Source organism: Podarcis bocagei (genome assembly GCF_964188305.1).
Source record: "Podarcis bocagei genome assembly, chromosome: 1".
In the NCBI taxonomy this organism is placed as follows: Eukaryota; Metazoa; Chordata; class Lepidosauria; order Squamata; family Lacertidae; genus Podarcis; species Podarcis bocagei.
This window is the reverse complement of record NC_138125.1, coordinates 5,210,240-5,231,639: the sequence shown is the minus strand read 5'-3', so window position 1 is coordinate 5,231,639 and position 21,400 is coordinate 5,210,240. Positions and strand designations below refer to the sequence as shown.

The window sequence follows — 21,400 nt, the reverse complement described above, 5'->3', positions numbered from 1 at the left end:
TTCCTTCTGAAGAACGTTCCCAGGAACGCTGAGCCAAATTCCTTCGCAGCATAACTGTGTGGCTTTTTCCACTGACATTTACAACCCAGATGTCTCTCCGTGTTGAATCTTTTTGCGTCTTCCTCCCCCTCTTCTCCTCCCCGTCCTCCCTTAACACATAGTGCATTCGAATGCTCCAGAACTCCAGCTCTCGCCATGTCCTTCAAAAATACAATGTGTAACTTTTCTCTCCTTTGTGGAAAGCTGGTTGCAGTCCCTGAAAAACAAGGGTCGTGTTACATGATAGGTAAAGGTAAAGGGACCCCTGACCATTAGGTCCAGTCGTGGCCGACTCTGGGGTTGCGGCGCTCATCTCGCTTTACTGGCCGAGGGAGCCGGCGTACAGCTTCCGGGTCATGTGGCCAGCAGGACTAAGCCGCTTCTGGCGAACCAGAGCGGCACATATGGAAACACTGTTTACCTTCCCGCCAGAGTGGTACCTATTTATGTACTTGCACTTTGACGTGTTTCAAACTGCTAGGTTGGCAGGAGCAGGGACCGAGCAACGGGAGCTCACCCCGTCGTGGGGATTCGAACCGCCGACCTTCTGATCGGCAAGTCCTAGGCTCTGTGGCTTAACCCACAGCGCCACCCGTGTCCCTTCGAGCTACGTGATCCAACATAGTAAAACCCACCTCTGACCTGTTTGGGGGATCTGTTCTCTGGGCATTCTGAACTTTCCAGCCCTTTCTGACCCAGGACTGGAGAACCCGCAGAGATGCCTTGTCTTCGTATGTGCCTATCCTCCAGGTGACCTGTTTGTTCAGCATTCATCCCGATGCAAAGCTCCAACGCCAGTTTAGGACTGTCCGGTCTTTATTCCAATCTGTTTGCGGGGAGGTTAGATGCGAGAGAGAGCATTTATCCTGCATTCATCCTGATTTGCTTGTTGGGGGTGTTTATATGTCTTTCTTTTAGACAGTCGTTCATCCCATACTTTCCAAGCATTATAGTCAATGGCAATTTTAGGTGCGTCCAATATGTGTGCGACTGTGCCAAACCCAGAAGCGACCTGAAAATGTCATAAAAAGGAGTGGGGAACACAGTATTTGCAGGCTTTTTCAATGGTGTTTCAAATACACATGATTTCACTTAAACGCTTAGTGCCATGGAACGTAACCCTACTCCCCACCCCGGTAAATTGAGAGTCGCCTGTACATAATTACTTTCCTAATTTCTAAAAATCTGCTTCTTCTTCTTTTAAAACGGATTTGTGGCAGTAGGGCAGCAGTCCCCCAATATATGCATTCACTATTCAGAATAGCAGTTTGCAAAACCAACTAAAGCAGAGAGCAACACAGTGAATTTCGAAACGGTAACAACGAATTGTGCATTGATCCAAAATCCAATTAAAGCGATGTAGTTTAATTAATTCAAGAAAATGAATGGACTTGATCCAGCGATGCCAGCTTTTTCAAAGGTAGAGACTCAGCACTGCAACATGAGACTTAGGAGTACATTCAGCTTGGCGCAGGCTCCAGCCCTGGCAAAAAGCACCTATTTTAAATCCGGGAGAAACGAGGTTCCCAAATTTAGCCTGGAACAGGAAATGAGCGGCAACTTTTGGCCCAGGACTGTTTGCGACAGCAGTTGTGGCCTCGCTGGCTGTGGGGGACCCGGCCAGATTCTTCTCTAATCTCCCAGGGTCAGGAAAGCATTTCTCCATGGAGAAAGCAAAATGTTTTGTGCTGCATGCGGTAATGAAAAGAGTCCAGCTTCTGCTTAACAAAATAAATCTGAGCAGCTCACAGCTGATGCAGAACGGAAAACCCTGGCAGTTTTTCCCCAGCTCTTTTTCCCCCTGCCCTGACTTGTACACTTGAAAGGTGGTTGAGTGAGGAGAGAAGAGGGCGAAAGAGCAGGGAGGGTTTTTCCGGGTGGTTTTTAAGGAGGCTAATGTGGAGACTGGTAATATCAACCCCGCCGTGTGGGAATCCCTTGCAGACAACCCTTGCAGTGCCTGGAGACAGAGAGTGTGGTTGTGCATCCGCAGCAGCACAACTGGAAGCCTTCCTCTGCCCCAGCTGCAACAAAACATGTCTCTCCTGTATCGGTCTCTACAGCCACAGCAGGCGCTGTAACACAATCTCTCTTTTTTAAAAAAATCATTTTTTAATAAATCAACATTAAATACAATAAATAAAAGTCAAACTAATCTAAAGAGAAGGAAATAATAAAGAAAGAGCAATGGAAAGTATTACGGAAAAGAAAAAAAGCTAAAAACAACTTCCAACTATCCACCTGTCAGTTATATATAGAGTAGTTCTTCAAAATAGTCAAATCTTAAGTCCAGGTTAGTATTCAGATGCTCCCCCTTCTCCTAGGTAATTTTCCAGTCTTCGATATGGGGCTCCTCCACTTCGTTATTTTTTTCAATGCCAAGGAAGTCCAAGGAAGATAATCCAAATAATATTATAATAGTCTACCATAGTTCTCCTCCAGCCCAGCATCGCAATGTTACCTCCAGCATTAGGAAACGTTCCGTTTGTCTTCTTTATTTCCTCCAAGCAGGCGCTGTAACTCAGTTCGACTTTACCCCCCGAAGGCACAATCCTCCATTGTCAATGGGTAACAACAGCAACAACAACAACAGCAACAACAACAACAACAACAACAACATCTTAAGGAGGAAGGGAAGAGACAATCCCAGGGATGCCTTGCTTAGAACAACCTTAACAAAACTTCCAATATCAATAATGCCGTTGTACAAATCTATGATGTGACCATTTGGAATGGAATGTGCTGAACTGATCTCCTCACCTCTAAAAGGATTTTGTGCAGTGGGAGAAGGTTTAGGGAAGGACAACCAAAAGGGTGATCCAGAGGAACAGGAGAGATTCCCCATGAGGAAAAGTTGCAGAGTTTGGGACTTGTGAGTTTACAAAAAAAAGAGTAAGAGGGGACACAATAGAGCGGTGTAGGATTGTTCATGGTTTGGAGAAAGGGATAGGAAGACGCTTTCCTCCATCACCATCCTAGACCTCATGGACATGAAGCTGAATGTTGGAAAATGCAGGGAAATTTAAAGCAGGCACAGGCAAACTCGGCCCTCCAGATGTTTTGGGACTACAACTCCCATCATCCCTAGTTAACAGGACCAGTGGTCATGACCCCATGGACCAGAGCACACTAGGCACTCCGGTCTTCCACTGCCTCCTGCGGTTTGGTCAGACTCATGCTAGTAGCTTCGAGAACACTGTCCCACCATCTTGTCCCCTTCTCCTTGCGCCCTCCATCTTCCCCAACATCAGGGTCTTTTCCAGGGAGTCTTCTCTTCTCATGAGGTGGCCAAAGTATTGGAGCCTCAGCTTCAGGATCTGTCCTTCCAGTGAGCACTCAGGGCTGATTTCCTTCAGAATGGATAGGCTTGATCTTCTTGCAGTCCATGGGACTCTCAAGAGTCTCCTCCAGCACCAGAATTCAAAAGCATCAATTCTTTGGCGATCGGCCTTCTTTATGGTCCAGCTCTCACTTCCATACATCACTACTGGGTTATACTTGGTAATATACAGACAGATAAATTAAGGATCTGTACAATTTTATAACGTGCAGACCACAATACATGTTGAGAAACAAGAGATAGGAGCTGAGGGAAGTCGGCGGGTGGGGATGGGAGGGTGGGCATATGTTCAGGGAGGGGGGGAAATGGGGGGAGGGAAACAAGGTGGATGACGTATTTTTGTTAAAATTATTGTGTTGAAATTCTTAATAAAAATATTTTTTTTAAAAAAGAGAGAGAGAGAGACCCCTGCCCAAGACCCAGGATGACCATTGCTGGGCACTAACACAGAACTAGGTTGACCAATTTTCTGACTCCGAATGAGCCAGTTTCAGATGTTCCCGAGGGCGAGGCAGCTGAACAAAGTGTCCTAATGTAGCAGAGCTACAAATGTAAGGAATGGCTCTCTCTCAGACACCATCCTCTGTTGTTTTCCTCTCTGTTCAGTGATGATGTAATCGGGCCTCTGTATCTGGGAGCCCTTGTCTCAAGGGAACCCTCTTTCAACTTCTGGGACGCTGTTCTCTCCGTGTAAACCTGCAGAGATCTCTGGATAAAAGAGGCTTCTAGCGATGGGGATTATTTGTTTCATCCCCGCGTCCGCGATTATGGCATGAGAGGAGCCGTAAATTCAAGGCCCGACTTACCGGGTTGTGAATGGCCTGTGGAAGCTGTGATCCCTCCAGTTCTTGATGGACTACAAAGCCCATCATCCCTAGATCACCACAGGCTGATGGGAATAGGAGTCCGACAACATCTGGCGACGCTACCGGTTCCACATCCCCAGTAAAGAGTGGTAAATTTTCTCTTCCAGTTCCTCTGTTTCCTAGTGGAACAATATTAATTGCAATATGTTTGTAGGACAGGACATGGGTTCCATTACGTGATCCAGATTCTCCAGAACTTTCCCCACCACAGGGCAGAGAAATACTTATCTGAGTTGAATCCACCTTTGTTTTCTACAAAGCCCTGCTGAAATATACTCGGAGTCGAGAGTGGATTTTCATGCTCTTTATTCAGCTCATAGTGGTGAGGAGGAATGGAAGTTCCCCCAGAATGTCTGCTTTATATACATTATTTACACAACAGGCCCCACGTGATTGGCTAATTCCGGGATTCTCCTGTAGGCTAATCAGGTTGCAGATTCACTTCCACCTGGAGCTGGATTGGGTGGCGCCTGTGGACCAATCAGACAGCTGCATTCTGGATCCTACTGTTCTAGGACCAATGAGAATGCTGCATTCTGGATCCTATTGTTCTAGGACCAATGAGACTGCTGCATTCTGGATCCTATTGTTCTAGGACCAATCAGACTGCTGCACTCTAAATCCTATTGTCCTAGGACCAATCAGACTGCTGCATTTTGGATCCTATTCAACTCAGTACATAACACCTGCGTTTCCAGACTATGAAGTCAAATTTTCTGGAGGGGAGATGTAAGAAAACCCCCAAAGATTGGCACTTCTGCATTTTCTTGTGAGCAGAGGACCCCGTGCAGTATATCCTATACCGTAAACTGCATGAAACACCTAGACCCAGTTATTTAGAGAAACCTTCAGCAGTGGTTTGCTACCCTCAGGGATACAGATAAGATTAAAAATGTGTTGTGTGGTTCAGAGAGGTCTGTAATGTTTACTACAGCTAAATTCCCAGCGGAGGCTGCTCAACTTACACAGGGTCACACGGCCTCCTCTGAAATTTAAGAATCTGTTCGTTATACATTTTGGGTTCGTGTTTCTATTTGAGTGCAAACTGTACTTGGTTTGCCTTATTAATAAATTTGAATACGGGTTGTACGCCAGAACAGATACAGCCGTCTCTGGGATTTACAAGGGCTATTGGAAGGTCATATTCAAATAGCCAGATATAACATCCCTAGTAACATCGCATTTGCTAGGCATGAGATTTGCTTCAGATTTTGATGTGTCTGTGCTTAGGTTGGCCCCGTATTTCCGGCTGGAGTTGCCACATCGAAACTCTGAAAGCCTCAGAGTTTCCAAACAAGGGTTTTTTCAGTTCTTTCCTTTCTGAGATCTGCCTCCCTTTGTTGCGCTAAAGCTCTTTTTGATTCATTAATTCCTAATTGCCTAATTACAACTCTTTGGTATTAAGTAGCGCTCCTGGATCTCGTTCAGCTCCTTTGATCCACTGATCTCAGAGTGAAAAGCCTGGAACGTGTAATTTGAGGACGTGTGGGTTGCAGCAATTTGCCCAGAGTCTCTGCATCTGTAGTCCTAAAAGGTGCCAACAACTATAGGAGAAAAACACTGCTTTTCCGGGACCACTTTGTGTCTGAATGGAGGGGAGCGATTATGTTCAAGTGCTCCTCCCCACATGTAGAGAGCTAGCACATCAGGGAGGGAGATTCTAACTTGGCCTTCTTACTTAACTGCTAGCTTTCCACAGACAAGGTGGGCTTCTGTGCCGGAGCCAGCAAATGGACGGTACCAGGCTAGGTAGACAGATGTTCTGAGGACCCTTTTATTGCAATCCCACTTCCAGATGTTTAAGGGTGAATATACCCTTTTAGAATGTGGTTCTTTTTGGGGGGGTTATTGGGTTATTGTTTTTGGTTTGGTTTTATATGTTGTGGTCTTGTTTGTGAACTTCCCTGAGACCTCCGGATATTAATTGAATTATTAATTGAATAATTAATAATAATAATATACTGTTTCATTTCCACTTGGGGCAGCTTCCTGCTGAAATCTGTAACTTTCTATCCCACAATTGTTCTGAGTTTGTTTGGGCTTTTTTTGGTCACACTGTAACACAGGAGTGCCCTTCCAGGTGGAAATACTGCAGTAACATTGGGGAAGTTGCACAGAACAATCCATAAAGCTGAATGATGGACAGTCCAATATAAATCGGCTGCTAACGTGCTATTATCAGTGACTGGTTTGCCACTGCACAGCCCATTAATGAAGATTATAACCCAATAAAATTAAAAACAGTAGCACTTCATTCCAGGTTATATATATACACACACACAAACTGTATTTTTTGCTCTAGAACAGTGTTTCCCAACCGGTGTTCCGCGGCACACTAGTGTGCCGTGAGACACCGGCTGGTGTGCCGTGGGAGGGAGGCGGGCGAGAGGCGGCGGCGAGAGGCGGCGGCGAGGATCCGCGTCGAGCCGGGGCGGCTCCGCGGTGGTGGTGCCGAGCGGCGGGGCAGCGCGCGCAAAAGGGAGGAGCGCGAGACAGCGGAGGAGGAGGAGGCCGGCATGTCCAGGCAGCAGCAGCAACAGCAGCAGCAGCAACTCCCGGCGACGGCTCCTCCTCCGCCCGCTATCGCAGCCGCAGCCGCCTCAGCTGCCGCCGCCGCCTCAGCTGCCCTCGCTCTGCTGCCTCCTCCCACCCCGGCAAGGGGGAGGGAAAAAACGTTCACTTTTGTGCGTCCCTCCCGGCGTGACGCTGCGCGCTGACGTCACGGGGCGGGGCTTTAATGGTGGTGTGCCGCGAGATTTTTTTCCGGTAAGCAGGTGTGCCGTTGCCCAAAAACGTTTGGGAAACACTGCTCTAGAAGACACACCAGACCACAAAACGCACCGTTTTTGGAGGAGGAAAACAAGAAAAAAAATATTCTGAATCTCAGAAGCCAGAACAGCAAGAGGGATCACTGCGCAGTGAAAGCAGTGATCCCTCTTGCTGTTCTGGCTTCTGGGATAGCTGCGCAGCCTGCAATCGCTCCATAAGACGCACACACATTCCCCCTTACTTTTTAGGAGGGAAAAAGTGAGTCTTATAGAGCAAAAAATACGGTATATGCTCTGATCTAATCTTGTAGCTGAAAAGAAAAGAATATACAGCAAAGAATATTGCATGAAATACATTTTTGCACATTCTTACTAACAGAAATGTGAGAGCGAAGGAAATTCATAGCAATATGTGTGTGTGTGTGTGTGTGTGTGTGTGTGTGTGTATATATGCAGGTTTTGGTGTCTTCGGGTGTCTTCCCGTGTAAGAGTTGGGGTGTCTAGGCGACGTTTCGACGAGGTCTCACTCGTCATCTTCAGGCTGGTGCTTTCGGCTTCTTGTTACTAGAACAGAGCAGGATCTCAGTGTTTGAGTTCCTATAAATACTGTTGAGGGGGTGTGGTGTATAGCCTCCAACGTTCTGGGCAGAGAGGAAGTTCCCAGGTTAGTGTGCCTTTTCTTCTTTTGTTCATTAATTACTTGAGGGATATCTTAATTAATGAACAAAAGAAGAAAAGGCACACTAACCTGGGAACTTCCTCTCTGCCCAGAACGTTGGAGGCTATACACCACACCCCCTCAACAGTATTTATAGGAACTCAAACACTGAGATCCTGCTCTGTTCTAGTAACAAGAAGCCGAAAGCACCAGCCTGAAGATGACGAGTGAGACCTCGTCGAAACGTCGCCTAGACACCCCAACTCTTACACGGGAAGACACCCGAAGACACCAAAACCTGCATTTCTGTACCCGTGAAAATCTACGAAAGCATTATATATATATATATATATATATATATATATATATATATATATATATATATATATATATATCCTACCAAACATGCACAAACCTTTGCCCACCACAGATGTACAGTAACTAATTCATAAGAAAATCAATTGCTGTGGCCTATAATTGGCTGTCGTGTGATTTGTGACAGTTCGGAATCGCAGACGCAGAGGAAAGAGCTTTGAAAGTGATAAGAGCAGTAAAAGAAATACAAAGCGAGGAAGGTGTTTTGCTCTAGGCTCTAGCCTGTTCAGTTGTTTAAAAAAGGGGGCACATTTCCAGTGCCCCCCTGCCCGCCCCCTTGCCTCTTAGCACCCTCCTAGTAATCCGATCACCTCTCCAGGTGCAGCAACGCCCCCTTTGGGAACCACTGCTTTCGCTTTCTCCCTTGCAGAGAAGGTGCTCCGATCTTCCTGCAAAAACAGCAGGATGGAATATGCTGCAAAGGTCTCTCTGGTTTTCTGCCTGCAGCCAGGCAGCAGCAGCAACCCCTCCTCTTGCATTCAAGGCCCAGGTGTGGAAGTGTGGTCCAGCGCTGCTTTGTCAAGAGGCGTGGCCCTATTTGAACTGGCCAATGTGCCAAAGGGCGGCAGCGTAAGCTCTGCCCATTGGCTGCCCCCTGAGGCAGAGAAGGGGTGAGAACTCTTTAACCCTCTCCTTTCTGATGCTTGCCAGAAGAGGGGGCTTCAGCAGGGACCTTACGAGGCACACTAAGAATCTGGTCCTCTTTGCAGCCCGAGACACGGATGGGAGCAAAAAATGAAGTGAAAGAAAGCAGGTTTACAGTCATACCTCATGTTACGTCTGCTTCATGTTACGTTCTTTCAGGTTAGGTCCTGCGGCGACCCGGAAGTACCGGAAAGGGTTACTTCCGGGTTTCGGCGCATGCGCAGAAGCACAAAATGACGTCACACACATGCGCAGAAGTGGCGAATCGCAACCCGCGCGTGCGCAGACACGCCGCTGCGGCTTGCGCTCTTTTCATGTTGCGAATGGGCCTTTGGAACGGATCCATAGCTGTCAACCGTCCCTTATTTGGCGGGAAAGTCCCTTATCCCAGCGCTGTGTCCCGCTGCTGCCCCTTATTGATGATGTCCCTTGAATTTCCCGAGTTTCAAAGGAAGCAGCTCCTCTCCCTCCCTCCCTCCCAGCCAGGGAGGAGGGAGGCTCCAACTGGGTTGCTTGGCTGCGTTGCTCACCCAATAAGGAGTCTAAGAACGACTGGGGGGTGGAGCTTGCATGCCTTGGGCCAATCAAATCGGCCGCGTTGCCTGGGGACTCGCCTTTGCTCAGCGCTTCCCAGTGGAGAGGTGACAGTGGTTTTCCTTGCTGCATCCCCTTTGCCGGGTTGCTGCGCTGTGGGAACCACCGCTTGAGGCTTCGTTTGGCTGCTGGCTGGGCTTTCTGCCTTTGGCTCGGAGGGGCTCAGAAGTTGAACATACCTGTGCTCTGAAAATCCCTTATTTTGGCTGCTGATCCCTTATTTTCGAGGCTGCTGGCCCCTTATTTTCAAATCTGTAAGTTGACAGCTATGAACGGATCCCGTTCGCAACCAGAGATACCACTGTATTTGGGGGGTTGAGAGAGCTGCCATCCCTTTGCTATTATCCTCACTTGCTCAGGGGATTAAAGGCCCTTTGGGGCCCCAAACTGAGCCCCCAAATTGAGCCCCCAAACTGAGCCCCCAGATTACCAGTTTCCTGTCTAATTTTGGCCGTTCCTGGGTCAGTTCAGCAAAAGCAGCATCCCTTCTCGGACACAGGAGAAATATCCCGGATGAACTGAAGAACAGGTTTCTCCCTTGACTGCCCCATAATAGGAACCGTCTCTCTTTTTTCTGTTTTTTGCATGGAAGTTGCTTCTGAGTATTTAGCCACAGCATTTAAGGGAGAGATCTTGGCTGCTCTCTGTGTGAAGGAATCAAAGATTTCTTTGTGGAAATGAGAAGCAGATGGTTGAAAAGGAATTTTCCCTGACTCCAGCACTTTTCCTCTCTTTCTTTCCCCCCATCCCTTGGGTATGCATTGCTAGGAATGCATCAAATGACACAACTTATCCTGCTTGCTTAAACGGGCAGGCCTCTGTTTACAAGATCCATTTTGGAAAAGAGTCGATCTCCTGCATAGGTTTTTCGTGGCATGCGACTGTTCACCTCGGCTGTCGACTTTTTACAGAAGGGGCGGAAAGGCAGTTTGTGGTGTGTGTGTGTGTGTGTGTGTGTGTGTGTGTGTGTGTGTGTGAAGTTCTTTAGCTCTAAATTTCCTTTTTGGGTCCAGGAAGACAAAAGGAAAATTAAGGGAGGCAAGTTTCGTGTGTCGGCCCCAGTTCGCGCACCCAATCGTGTCACTTGATTTTCATCTACTCCTATTTTGTGTTAGATCCCCTTTTCGATGTGTGGATAACCCGTGAATTCTTGTACAGATGTTTCCTCTCCTGCAGGAGAGGGCTTGAGCAAATAATAATAATAATAATAATAATAATAATAATAATAATAATAATAATAATAATAATAATAATACCCTGCCCATCTGGCTGGGTTTCCCCAGCCACTCTGGGCGGCTCCCAACCGATCATTAAAAACAGACTAAAACGTCAAACATTAAAAACTTCCCTAAACGGGCCTGCCTTCAGATGTCTTCTAAAAGTCAGATAGTTGTTTATTTCCTTGGCATCTGATGGGAGGGCGTTCCACAGGGCGGGTGCCACCACCGAGAAGGCCCTCTGTCTGGTTCCCTGTAACCTCACGTCTGGCAATGAGGGAACCGCCAGAAGGCCCTCGGCGTTGGACCTCAGTGTCCGGGCTGAATGATGGGGGTGGAGACGCTCCTTCAGGTCTACTGGGCCGAGGCTGTTTACGGCTTTCAAGGTCAGCACCAACATTTTGAATTGTGCTCCAAAACGTAGTGGGAGCCAGTGTAGGTCTTTCAGGACCGGTGTTATGTGGTCTTGAAATGTTGGTATCTGTCTCGGGAGACAATGGAGGAGTGAACCTTTGGAGGTGAAGGCAAACCATCGGAGAGTTACAGCACCTGCTGTGGCTATAGAGACCGATACTGGAGAGACATGTTTTCTTGCAGCTGGGGCAGATGAAGGCATCCGGTTGCACTGCTGCAGATGCACCAGGGCTTTTTCTTCTCTCTCTGCTCCTCCTCTGGTCACTGCTACGGATGCACAACCTGAGCGTCCGTCCCCAGGCAATGTGGTCATCTGCAAGGGATCCCTATGCAGCAAAGGACTGATGTTGTCAGCCTTCATGCCACATTTGCGGACATCTTTTTAACGCAGAGTTGGTCTGACACTGGACCTGGTGGCTGAAGCCAGCTCCCCGTAGTTCACGTCCTTGGGGATCCTGCCATCTTCCATTTCTGTGGACATAACCAAGGCAGCGCAAACGTCGCTGAGACAGGACTGCAAATGCAATTAATGTGGGTTATCTTGAGAACTTACGATGAAGGGTGGTATGTTGTTGCTGTTATTGTTTAGTCGTGTCCGCCTCTTCGTGACCCCCTGGACCAGAGCACGCCAGGCCCTCCTGTCTTCCACTGCCTCCCGCAGTTTGGTCATACTCATGCTGGTAGCTTTGAGAACGCTGTCCAACCATCTCGTCCTCTGTTGTCCCCTTCTCCTTGGGCCCTCCATCTTTCCCAACATCAGGGTCTTTTCCAGGGAGTCCTCTCTTCTCATGAGGTGGCAAAAGTCTTGGAGCCTCAGCTTCAGGATCTGTCCTTCCAGTGAGCAGACAGCGTTCAGACGGCTAACCACAGCATCCTACCCTGCACAAAGGCAGCATCCCACATTCCAAAGGCAGCTGAGCAGAGCAAAGCTGTGCAGTTCCTCCTTTCAATATGCGTTAGCACAGGAGGGGAGAGAGGAGTTGGGGCGTGGGGGGGGGGAGAAGAGAGCTGCCACCATCTCCTGCCAAATACCTGCAGTTGTAGCACCTCAGGCTGCGTCCCTGTCATGTCTGATCAGCTTACGCCAGCCTTCAATTTGGGCAGGTTAAAAATAGAGGCAGAAGTTGCAGAAGAGGCAGGTGAGAGACGGGAGGTGTCTCAGGCAACGGAGGAGGAAGAGGCACCAACTCTGCAATTGAAGCCAGCGGAAAATCCAGCGCCGGGGCCAAAACTACCCAGTGCGTTTGTGGACACCAAATCTTAGAACTGTTGAGTTGGAAGGGACCCCAAGGTCATCTGGTCCACCCCCGCAATGCAGGAATCACAGCTAAAGAATCCCTTTGACCTGTTTATAAACCTTCAAGGAAGAAGACTCTGTGTTCTGAAGGAGTCCGTTCACGGTGTGTGTGTGTGTGAGAGAGAGTGTGTGTGTGTGTGTGTGTGTGTGTGTGTGTGTGTGTGAGAGAGAGAGAGAGAGAGAGAGAGAGAGAGAGAGAGAGAGAGAGAGAAAGAACAGGAAGCTGGAATCACAATGGGCAGTCATACAGTGGTGCCTCGCAAGACGAAAAGAATCCGTTCTGTGATTCTCTTCGTCTAGCGGGTTTTTTCGTCTTGCGAAGCAAGCCCATTGAAGGATTAGCGGATTAGCGCTATTAGCGGCTTTTAGAGGCTTTTGGCAGCTTATCTGCTGATCGGATCAGCTGATAAGCGGATTAGCAGCTTAGAAAAAGGGGGGGAAAGGGGGGAAAACCAGCAGGAACTCACAAGACATTGTCGTCTTGCGAAGCAAGCCCATAGGAGATTTGTTTTGCGAAGCACCTCCAAAACGGAAAACTCTTTCGTCTAGCGAGTTTTCCGTCTTGCGGGGCACCACTGTATTCAGAATTATTCAGAATAGGCCGCTTGCAATTAATGGACATGACTAACTTAGGTGGAAGGACAGATCCTGAAGCTGAGGCTACAAGACTTTGGCCACCTCATGAGAAGAGAACACTCCCTGGAAAAGACCGTGATGCTGGGAAAGATGGAGGGTGCAAGGAGAAGGGGACGACAGAGGACGAGATGGTGGGACAGTGTTCTCAAAGCTACCAGCATGAGTTTGACCAAACTGTGGGAGGCAGTGGAAGACAGGAGTGCCTGGCGTGCTCTGGTCCAAAGGGTCACGAAGATTCGGACACGACTAATCAACAACAACAAAAAACTTAGGTTCATTCATTTCAGTGAGGCTACTCTAAGCAGACCTTGTTTTGAAGACCTTTCCTAATGACATGAAATCCTATTTAGTTTGCAGTGCAAGATCTTTGACTTTTTAAAAATCTTCTTTTGTGGCAAACTGCTGAGGGTCGTGTATAGGGTCCCATCCCCTTTACCCTCACAAGACTCTCGTGTAGTTTTGGCTGAGAGGGACTGGCTCTTCTGAGGTTCTTGGGGTTGAGAGATAAAATGGACTATCCTGTATAAGAGCATGGGCAGCTGACCAGAATACTGAACAGAAGCGCTCCATTCTGCAACATTTTGCTGCAGGCCCACTACCTAAGTACACATAAATGTATGTTGGCGTATGGACAATGGGCAGTGTGCAATTACATAGGTGTGCTAGTGCAAGGATCAGTGCTCCTGCAATGAGGTCCACCTCCCACCTGTCCCCAGATCTGCTCCGGAGGGTTGGATGAACCCCCAGAACAGATTTAGGGGGGCATGTTGGAGGAGGAAAAGGGGAGAACACTATATTGCACCAGGAGGAATTCTTGCACCAGTGGGATATTCACCTTAGTGCTATGCTGAACACAACCCACTAAATTTGGGGCCATTCCAGATGTTGCAGCTTTGGGGGCCATCAGCGAGCCTTCACAGTGGGCTATTCGCCACCAGTTTGTTATTTCACCACAAAGATTCAAGTCCTAGGGACTATTTGTCACATATAAGGTAAAGGAACCCCTGACCATTAGGTTCAGTCGTGACCGACTCTGGGGCTGCGGCGCTCATCTCGCTTTATTGGCCGAGGGAGCTCGCGTACAGCTTCTGGGTCATGTGGCCAGCATGACTAAGCCGCTTCTGGCGAACCAGAGCAGCGCACGGAAACACCCTTTACCTTCCCGCCGGAGTGGTACCTATTTATCTACTTGCACTTTAATGTGCTTTCGAACTGCTAGGTTGGCAGGAGCAGGGACCGAGCAACGGTAGCTCACCCTGTTGCAGGGATTCGAACCGCCGACCTTCTGATTGGCAAGTGCTAGGCTCTGTGGTTTAACCCACAGTGCCACCCACGCCCCTTTGTCACATATACCCTTCCAAAAATGCGGATTGTAAACTCCTGCGGGCAGGGACTGGCATTTTCCCAAGACAAAAAGGCTATAGAGCAGTGGCAGAACATCTGCTTTGCAGGCAGAAGGACTTGGGTTCAAATCCTGGCATTGCCAGGTAGGGTCCTGCCTGAAACATTGGAGATCCACTGCCAGTCAGTGTAGGAAATATTGGACTAGATGGGACAATGGCCTGACTCAATACAAGGCAGCTTCCTGTGCTCCCACCAGGACAGGTTAACTGTTGCTCTAGGGTTCGTTCCAAAATGTGCAGCCTCCCTTCAGATAACAAGCGAAACAGCTCTGTGCTTAAAACATTAGCGTATCTAAACCTTGTGCCGTTACAGAGATGCGTGAGCTACCCAGCGCTTGCGAGAGATTAACTGCGACTGCAGCTGCCTTCGGGGAAACTGCATCTCTCATGATCCCCAATCCCTCTGACGTAGAGGCAGAGGAGGGAAGGGAAAATAATGATAATGATAATAATAATACTAAAATTTTATTTATACCCCGCCCTTCCCGGTTCAGAAACTGGGCTCCGTGCGGCTAACAACAAATTTAAAACACTTAATTATAAAGACAGCATAAAATGCAGTGTAAAAACATGAATGGCAATAAAAATCAAAAATCAATTAGATAATCCCCAGGGCTAGCTGGCTGAATTGGTCCTACTTGGGCCAGCGAGGAGGCCAGGGGAGAATTAGCTGTGGGGTCTCAGAGCGGGTGATCTTCATAAAAGGGGAGAGGGAGGGAAGGGAAGGGAAATAAAAGATCAGGCTGAATTCAAATTAAAGGCCAGGTGGAATAGCTCTGACTTAAAGGCCCTGCGGAAAGAAGTTAAATCTTGCAGGGCCCTAGTCTCTTGTGACAGAGCGTTCCACCAAGTCAGGGCCAGTACTGAAAAGGCCCTGGCCCTAGTTGAGACCAATCTAACAAGCTTGTGGCTTGGGACCTCCAAAATGTTGCCGTTTGTGGACCTTAAGGTCCTCTGCGGGGCATACCAGGAGAGGCGGTCCTGTAGATGTGAATTTATTATTATTATTGTTGTTGTTGTTATAATTATTACTACTACTACTATTATTACTGTTACAGTGGTGCCTCACAAGACGAAAAGAATCCGTTCTGTGATTCTCTTTGTCTAGCGGTTTTTTCGTCTTGCGAAGCAAGCCCATTGACGGATTAGCGCTATTAGCGCTATTAGCGGCTTTTAGCGGCTTATCTGCTGATCGGATCAGCTGATAAGCGGCTTAGCGGATTAGAAAAAGGGGGGAAGGGGAAAAAACCAGCAGGAACTCGCAAGACATTTTCATCTTGCGAAGCAAGCCCATAGGAAATTCGTTTTGCGAAGCACCTCCAAAACGGAAAACTCTTTCGTCTAGCGAGTTTTCCGTCTTGCGAGGCATTCATCTTGCGGGACACCACTGTATTATTATTATTTCAATTTATACACCTTCCTGCCCTTCACCTCCTTGGCTGGTCTTGCAGAAGAGCAATCCTCTGCTGTTCAGAAGCATCACTTCTTCTGATTGTGGAGGCAGAACACAAACCCGGAGGTCTCAGGGTAGTTCAAAAACAAGACCACAGCATGCAAAATCAAACAAAAAAACAATAACCCAATAGAAAACCCGCAAAAGAGCCACATTCTAAAGGGGTGTTGGATGTCCTCCCAAGGTGATGGTAAGTCCGGCGGGGTCTTGGCTCAGGGTGGATGAGATGATTCTATTTCCATTCTGTAGTTCACTCAGACGAACCCCCACAGAAAACACATTTTAAAAGGGCATAGGATGTCCATCAGATCAACCAAAGGCCTGGTTAAAAAGAACGTTTTTGCCTGGCGCCTAAAGGTGTACAATGAAGGTGCCAGGCAAACTTCCCTGGGGAGAGCATTCCACAGCCAGGGAGCCACTGCAGAGAAGGCCCCGTTCTCATGTTGCCACACTCCAGACCTCTCGAGGAGGAGGCACACGAATAAGGGCCTTGGAAGATGACCTCAGGGTCCGGGCAGGTTCATATGGGAAGAGGCAGTCCTTGAGGTATTGTGGTCCTGAGCCGTTTAAGGCTTTATAGGTCAAAACCAGCACTTTGAATTGGGCCTGGACACTAGTTGGTAGCCAATGCAGTCGGACCAGGATCGAGAATTACCGTATTTTTTGCACCATAACACTCACTTTTTTCCTCCTAGAAAGTAAGGGGAAATGTCTGTGCGTGTTATGGAGGGAATGCCTATGGGTGGCATGCCTACGGATTTTCCTCCTCTAAAAACTACATGCGTGTTATGTTCGGGTGCGTGTTATAGAGCGAAAAATACAGTATTACGGACTCATTGTTAAAACCGTGTTTATGGAAGACAGTCTTACTCTGCTACAGAGTGATCGCCAAAGAAGAATATGCTCCAACCATCTTGCTTCGGTTTTAATTAGAGGTTCCAGTTGCCCGTAATCCAATACTGAACAAATGACATTGGCATCCTGAGAATTTTCACTCTGCTTGCTTTAAAAATGTTCCAAGTTGCTAGCCCTTATGATTGCAGCTTTTCCCAGCAACAGCGGACTGCTGGACACCCCGAGCTATGGAAACTGTAGAAACAACCAGAGGTAGATAAATTACTGGTGGTGACTAATAAAACCACAGTCAGTTATTTAAAAGATTTGGGTAGTGAATTTTGATTTTATTGTAAATCGCTAAGGGACTTAGCTACAGATTTGAACAAGAAAATTACAAGTTGAATTGGCTAACTGGAGTGGATCCAGTCCAATCCAATCTAACTAAATCTAAAATCAAAGCTTCTTTTCCCAGCTAGCTATAGCTAGGATGTCTGCCCCTAAGATATTGATGTTCACAGCTGTTCAAGCATGCTAAAATTAGTATGCTACCAGTTTTTTTTGGTGCCTTCATCCCCCCCCCTTAAAATTTAAATAATGTAAGGGGAATGTTTTGAGTTTCGACATCTTAAAATATTTATGAGTTTTCCACCCCCCAAAAAAAAAGTTCAAGTAAAGCTTTGATTTTGATATGAATATCACATTGAAAACTGCGCTAGGTGCAATGGGTTGTGTAGACCTATTGCAGTCTTGAGCTATCCATGTCCATGGATTTCAGTGGGGCTACTCGTGAGTATGACAGATGCTGCCTTTGTATATTTAGGATTCCCCCCACCCCAGGCAAATGCTTCATTTCAACCGAGTGAATCCAGAAAATGATTAGCGTGAAAGGAGAGTAAAGTTAAGATAGAAGAAGAGACCCACAGCGCCACCCGTGTCTCTGGTAGTGTGTAACCGAGCACAAATAATTATGCTTATACAAAGGACATTCAGAGAGCCTGTATGTCTGCGTGCGTTTGTGAGCAAGAAACAGGGCCGGCCCTCCCATGAGGCAAGGGGAGGCAACCACCTCGGGCGGCAGAATCCACAGGGGCAGCAGATTCCAGGTAGATCTTCGTTCCCTCCTTGTTCCTGTTGTGGATCTTCACTCAGCCCTGCTTCCGTGGCAGGGAGCGAGGTGGCATTTTGTGGCTTGCCTCAGGTGGCCAAACATCTTGGGCTCACGCTGGCAAGAAAGCCTGAATTTCCTTGTATTCAACGAGGCTTAGGGTTCTCTGGAGGACTGAGCCAGCAGCAGGAGCTTTTGGGTGATTAAGTGGATGGCGAAACAGAGGTCGGTGAAATGTTTTGGTTCCCGTAAAGCTGAAGGTTTTTAAATTGGGCCTTGGGAGTGCCTAGGTAAGGGGTTGTTAAACACCGAGAGACGGAGAGTTTTCGGGAAGGCATTGCCTGGCCCTTTATAGGTGCAAAAAGAGCTTAAAATAGACGGAGACACAGATGAAGCGACGTTGGCTGAGACATAGCAGTGTTAGTCAGAAGTTCCTCTCAAGCTCTGTTTTGGGATTGAATTCCACGCTCCTGGAAAGAAAAACACAAGCTGCTTGATGGCGAGTTGACAGCTTTGGTGTTTGTCATCACTAGGGCTAGGCGATATCTGGTTTTCGGCATTGTGATATATCACCAGCTAAACATCGTGATATACCAATATGTCCTGATGTCTGAAATAAGGATGGAGGTTTTGGCTGGCTTCACGGTTTCCCCCACATCGTGATTTTTGCAGAGCGCACAAGTCATGATTTGCACTCTATTGCCAGGTCCAAAATTGCGAAACCGATATCAAGACATGGACTGCTAACTGGTTTTGGATGATATCTCGATATGTCACCCAGCCCTAGTCATCACAGAGAAACGAGAGAGAAATGTGGATGGAATGAAATCTGTGCAGCCGCCGTGGTTTGAGACTCAGTTCGCAGCCGCCTTTTCCTTGGGGTCCTGTGTCTGATAATTCCTGGTCTCTGCCAAGGATTTGGGGAAGGTGCGAAAAGGCAGTACCATGTCATGGTTGGAGTGACTGACTAGGACCTGGGAGACACACCCCACCCCCTTTGGCCACAAAGCTCACTTGGGCGGCCTGGGGCCAGTCACTGCCTCTCGGCCAACCCGCCTCACATGGTTGTTCTGGAGATAAAATGGAAGAGGGAGAACAATGTCGTCGTCTTCTTCTTTGGCGATCATTCGTAGCCGAGTGTTATGTACTGAGTTGAATAGGATCCAAACTGCAGCAGTCTGATTGGTCCTAGAACAATAGGATCCAAAATGCAGCAGTCTGATTGGTCCTAGAACAATAGGATTCAGAATGCAGCAGTCTGATTGGTCCTAGAACAATGCAGCAGTATGATTGGTTGGCAGAACCACCCAATCCTGCTCCAGATAGAAGTGAATCCACAACCTGATTGGCTAATTCCAGAATTCTACTATAAGCCAATCATGTGCAGCCCATTGTGTAAATAATGTATATAAAGCAGATACTGTGAGGGGACATTCATTCATTCCTCCTCACCACTATGAGCTGAATAAAGAGCATGAAATCACTTTGCGACTCTGAGTATATTTCACCGAGTAAGATATATTTTTAAAAAATTAAAAATTGTCCAGTAGCACCTTAGAGACCAACTAAGTTTGTTCTTGGCATGAGCTTTCGTGTGCAAGGTATCTGAAGAAGTGTGCATGCACACGAAAGCTCATACCAGTGACAAACTTAGTTGGTCCCTAAGGCGCTACTGGACATTTAAAAAAAAAAATTTATATTCCCTGTTTAGGGAAGCTTTTAATGTTTAATAGATTATTGTATTTTAATATTTTGTTGGAAGCCACCCAGAGTGGCTGGGGAATCCCAGCCAGATGGGCAGGGTATAAATAATTTATTATTATTATTATTATTATTATTATTATTATTATTATTATTATTATTATTATTATTAATTATTTATTGTATTTCTACTGTGCCAGACCAACACGGCTACCTGCCTGAATCTAGAACTGAGTAAGCTTGTCTTCCATAGACACGGTTTTAACAATGACACTTGTTGCTGTTCTTGTTGTATTGTTTTTAATACTTGATTGGGAGCCGCCCAGAGTGGCTGGGGAGACTCAGCCAGATGGGCAGGGTATAAATAATAAATTATTATTATTATTATTATTATTATTATTATTATTATTATTATTATTATTATTATTATTATTCCCCACCCCACCCAGGGACCTTGCCTCCACCAGATGCTGCAGCATGGGAAATGGGTGCCTTGAATCTTTGCTAGGGGGAGAACAGCTGTGGATTGTAGGGCGGGGGAATGACTGGTGGCAGGCAGGGTTAAGCACCCCCCCCCCCATGCACTACTTCTCGGCTTCAACTCATGCCTTCCTTCCCTTGCCAGTTTGTTCGAGTGGCTGCAGCAGAGAGAGAGAGAGAGAGAGAGAGAGAGAGAGAAGGAAGGAAGGAAGGAAGGAAGGAAGGAAGGAAGGAAGGCGGGCCACTGAGAAACCAGCCCCTTCCGGTTTCTCCCTCCATCACTGCCAGGCCAGCAGAGACCACCAGCTCCCCTCCTCCCCTCCCTGAACTCCTCTTCCATTCCAGCTTGGTTGCTAAAAGAACTTTACAGTGAAGAACCAGAGTTTGCTTCCTTTCCTCCTCCCTCTTGAGCCCCTTTCCCTTTGTGTCGTGTCTTCTATGCTGGGGAGCCATGTTTGCCTTACATTAAACTGATGTATGAACCTTTTTTCCTTTGGCTGAAGGGTAGGCCCCCAAATAATAATAATAATAATTTATTATTTATACCCCGCCACTCTGGGCGGCTTCCAAAAAAATATTAAAACACTGCAATACATCAAACACTAAAAGTTTCCCTAAACAGGGATGTCTTCTAAAAGTCTGGTAGCTGTTGTTCTCTTTGACATCTGGTGGGAGGGAGGGCGTTCCACAGGGAGGGCGCCACTACCGAGAAGGCCCTCTGCCTGGTTCCCTGTAACTTGGCTTCTCTCAGTGAGGGAATCCTTTCAAGCAAAATAAATAATTTGCAGGAATCGGTTTTGCCCATCTGCTACTGAACATGTAATTTCTTCCCCATCTGGGAAGTGTATTTACAGCTGGTCTACACGTCCAGTATAATAAGGCACCAGTATGGATCGACCCCGATAAATAAGCTGGCAGTGGGTTGCAGTTTTTTGTGCTTCCCTGCAAATGCAAACCTGGCACAGTAAGCAGCTAGGACATTTCTCCCTAATGTCTTGCGTTTTGTAAAAAGAGTGGCAACCTGCATTCTGAAGCAGCAAGATCCACTTTTGTACCACTTTGTTCTGCTGGACCCACGCCTCTGCATGCTTTGCTCCTCTATAGAAGTTTTGAGGCTTCTCAGCACAAAGAACCCTTCAGTTTCACGGTGCCTGCGTCGAAGCCCTTGGAATTTTACACCGGATGGAGCCCTTCGCCTGGTTTTGCAAAGAAGGCAGCCGCGAGGCCGAGGCAGCCTGGGATAAAAGAGCCACAGCGATGTTACAAAAGCCGTTCTGGAATCCTAGCCTGAGCCACAAAGCGCATTGACACCTTACCGGCACAGAAACCCCTCTCCCATCGTCAGCCCCCCTCCTCAAAATCCACGTTTCCTCACATATCTGTGACCTTGCCACTTTAATCCTTCTTCCCAGCTGCAACCAACTTTAAGTTCCTAGCCTGCTAAGTACCTAGTTTAAGACAAGCCTACCCGGATGCTTAGAAAGCTGAGATAATTTTAATCTGTTTAAGGATTTAACTTGTGTATCTTTTAAGAGTATGGCACTGATTTTTTTTTCTTGATTCTACTGTTTT

The 21,400-nt window shown here is 47.3% G+C and overlaps 1 protein-coding gene and 1 long non-coding RNA gene across 4 annotated transcripts in view; both read left to right on the top strand.

The window, feature by feature from the left end:
* The window catches only part of LOC308587544, a 187,879-nt gene that overhangs the window by 116,070 nt on the left and 50,409 nt on the right, over nucleotides 1-21,400 (top strand). The gene's annotated exons all lie outside the window — the stretch shown is intronic.
* FRMD6 (FERM domain containing 6) overlaps nucleotides 1-21,400 on the top strand; it is a 148,869-nt gene that overhangs the window by 82,535 nt on the left and 44,934 nt on the right. The gene's annotated exons all lie outside the window — the stretch shown is intronic.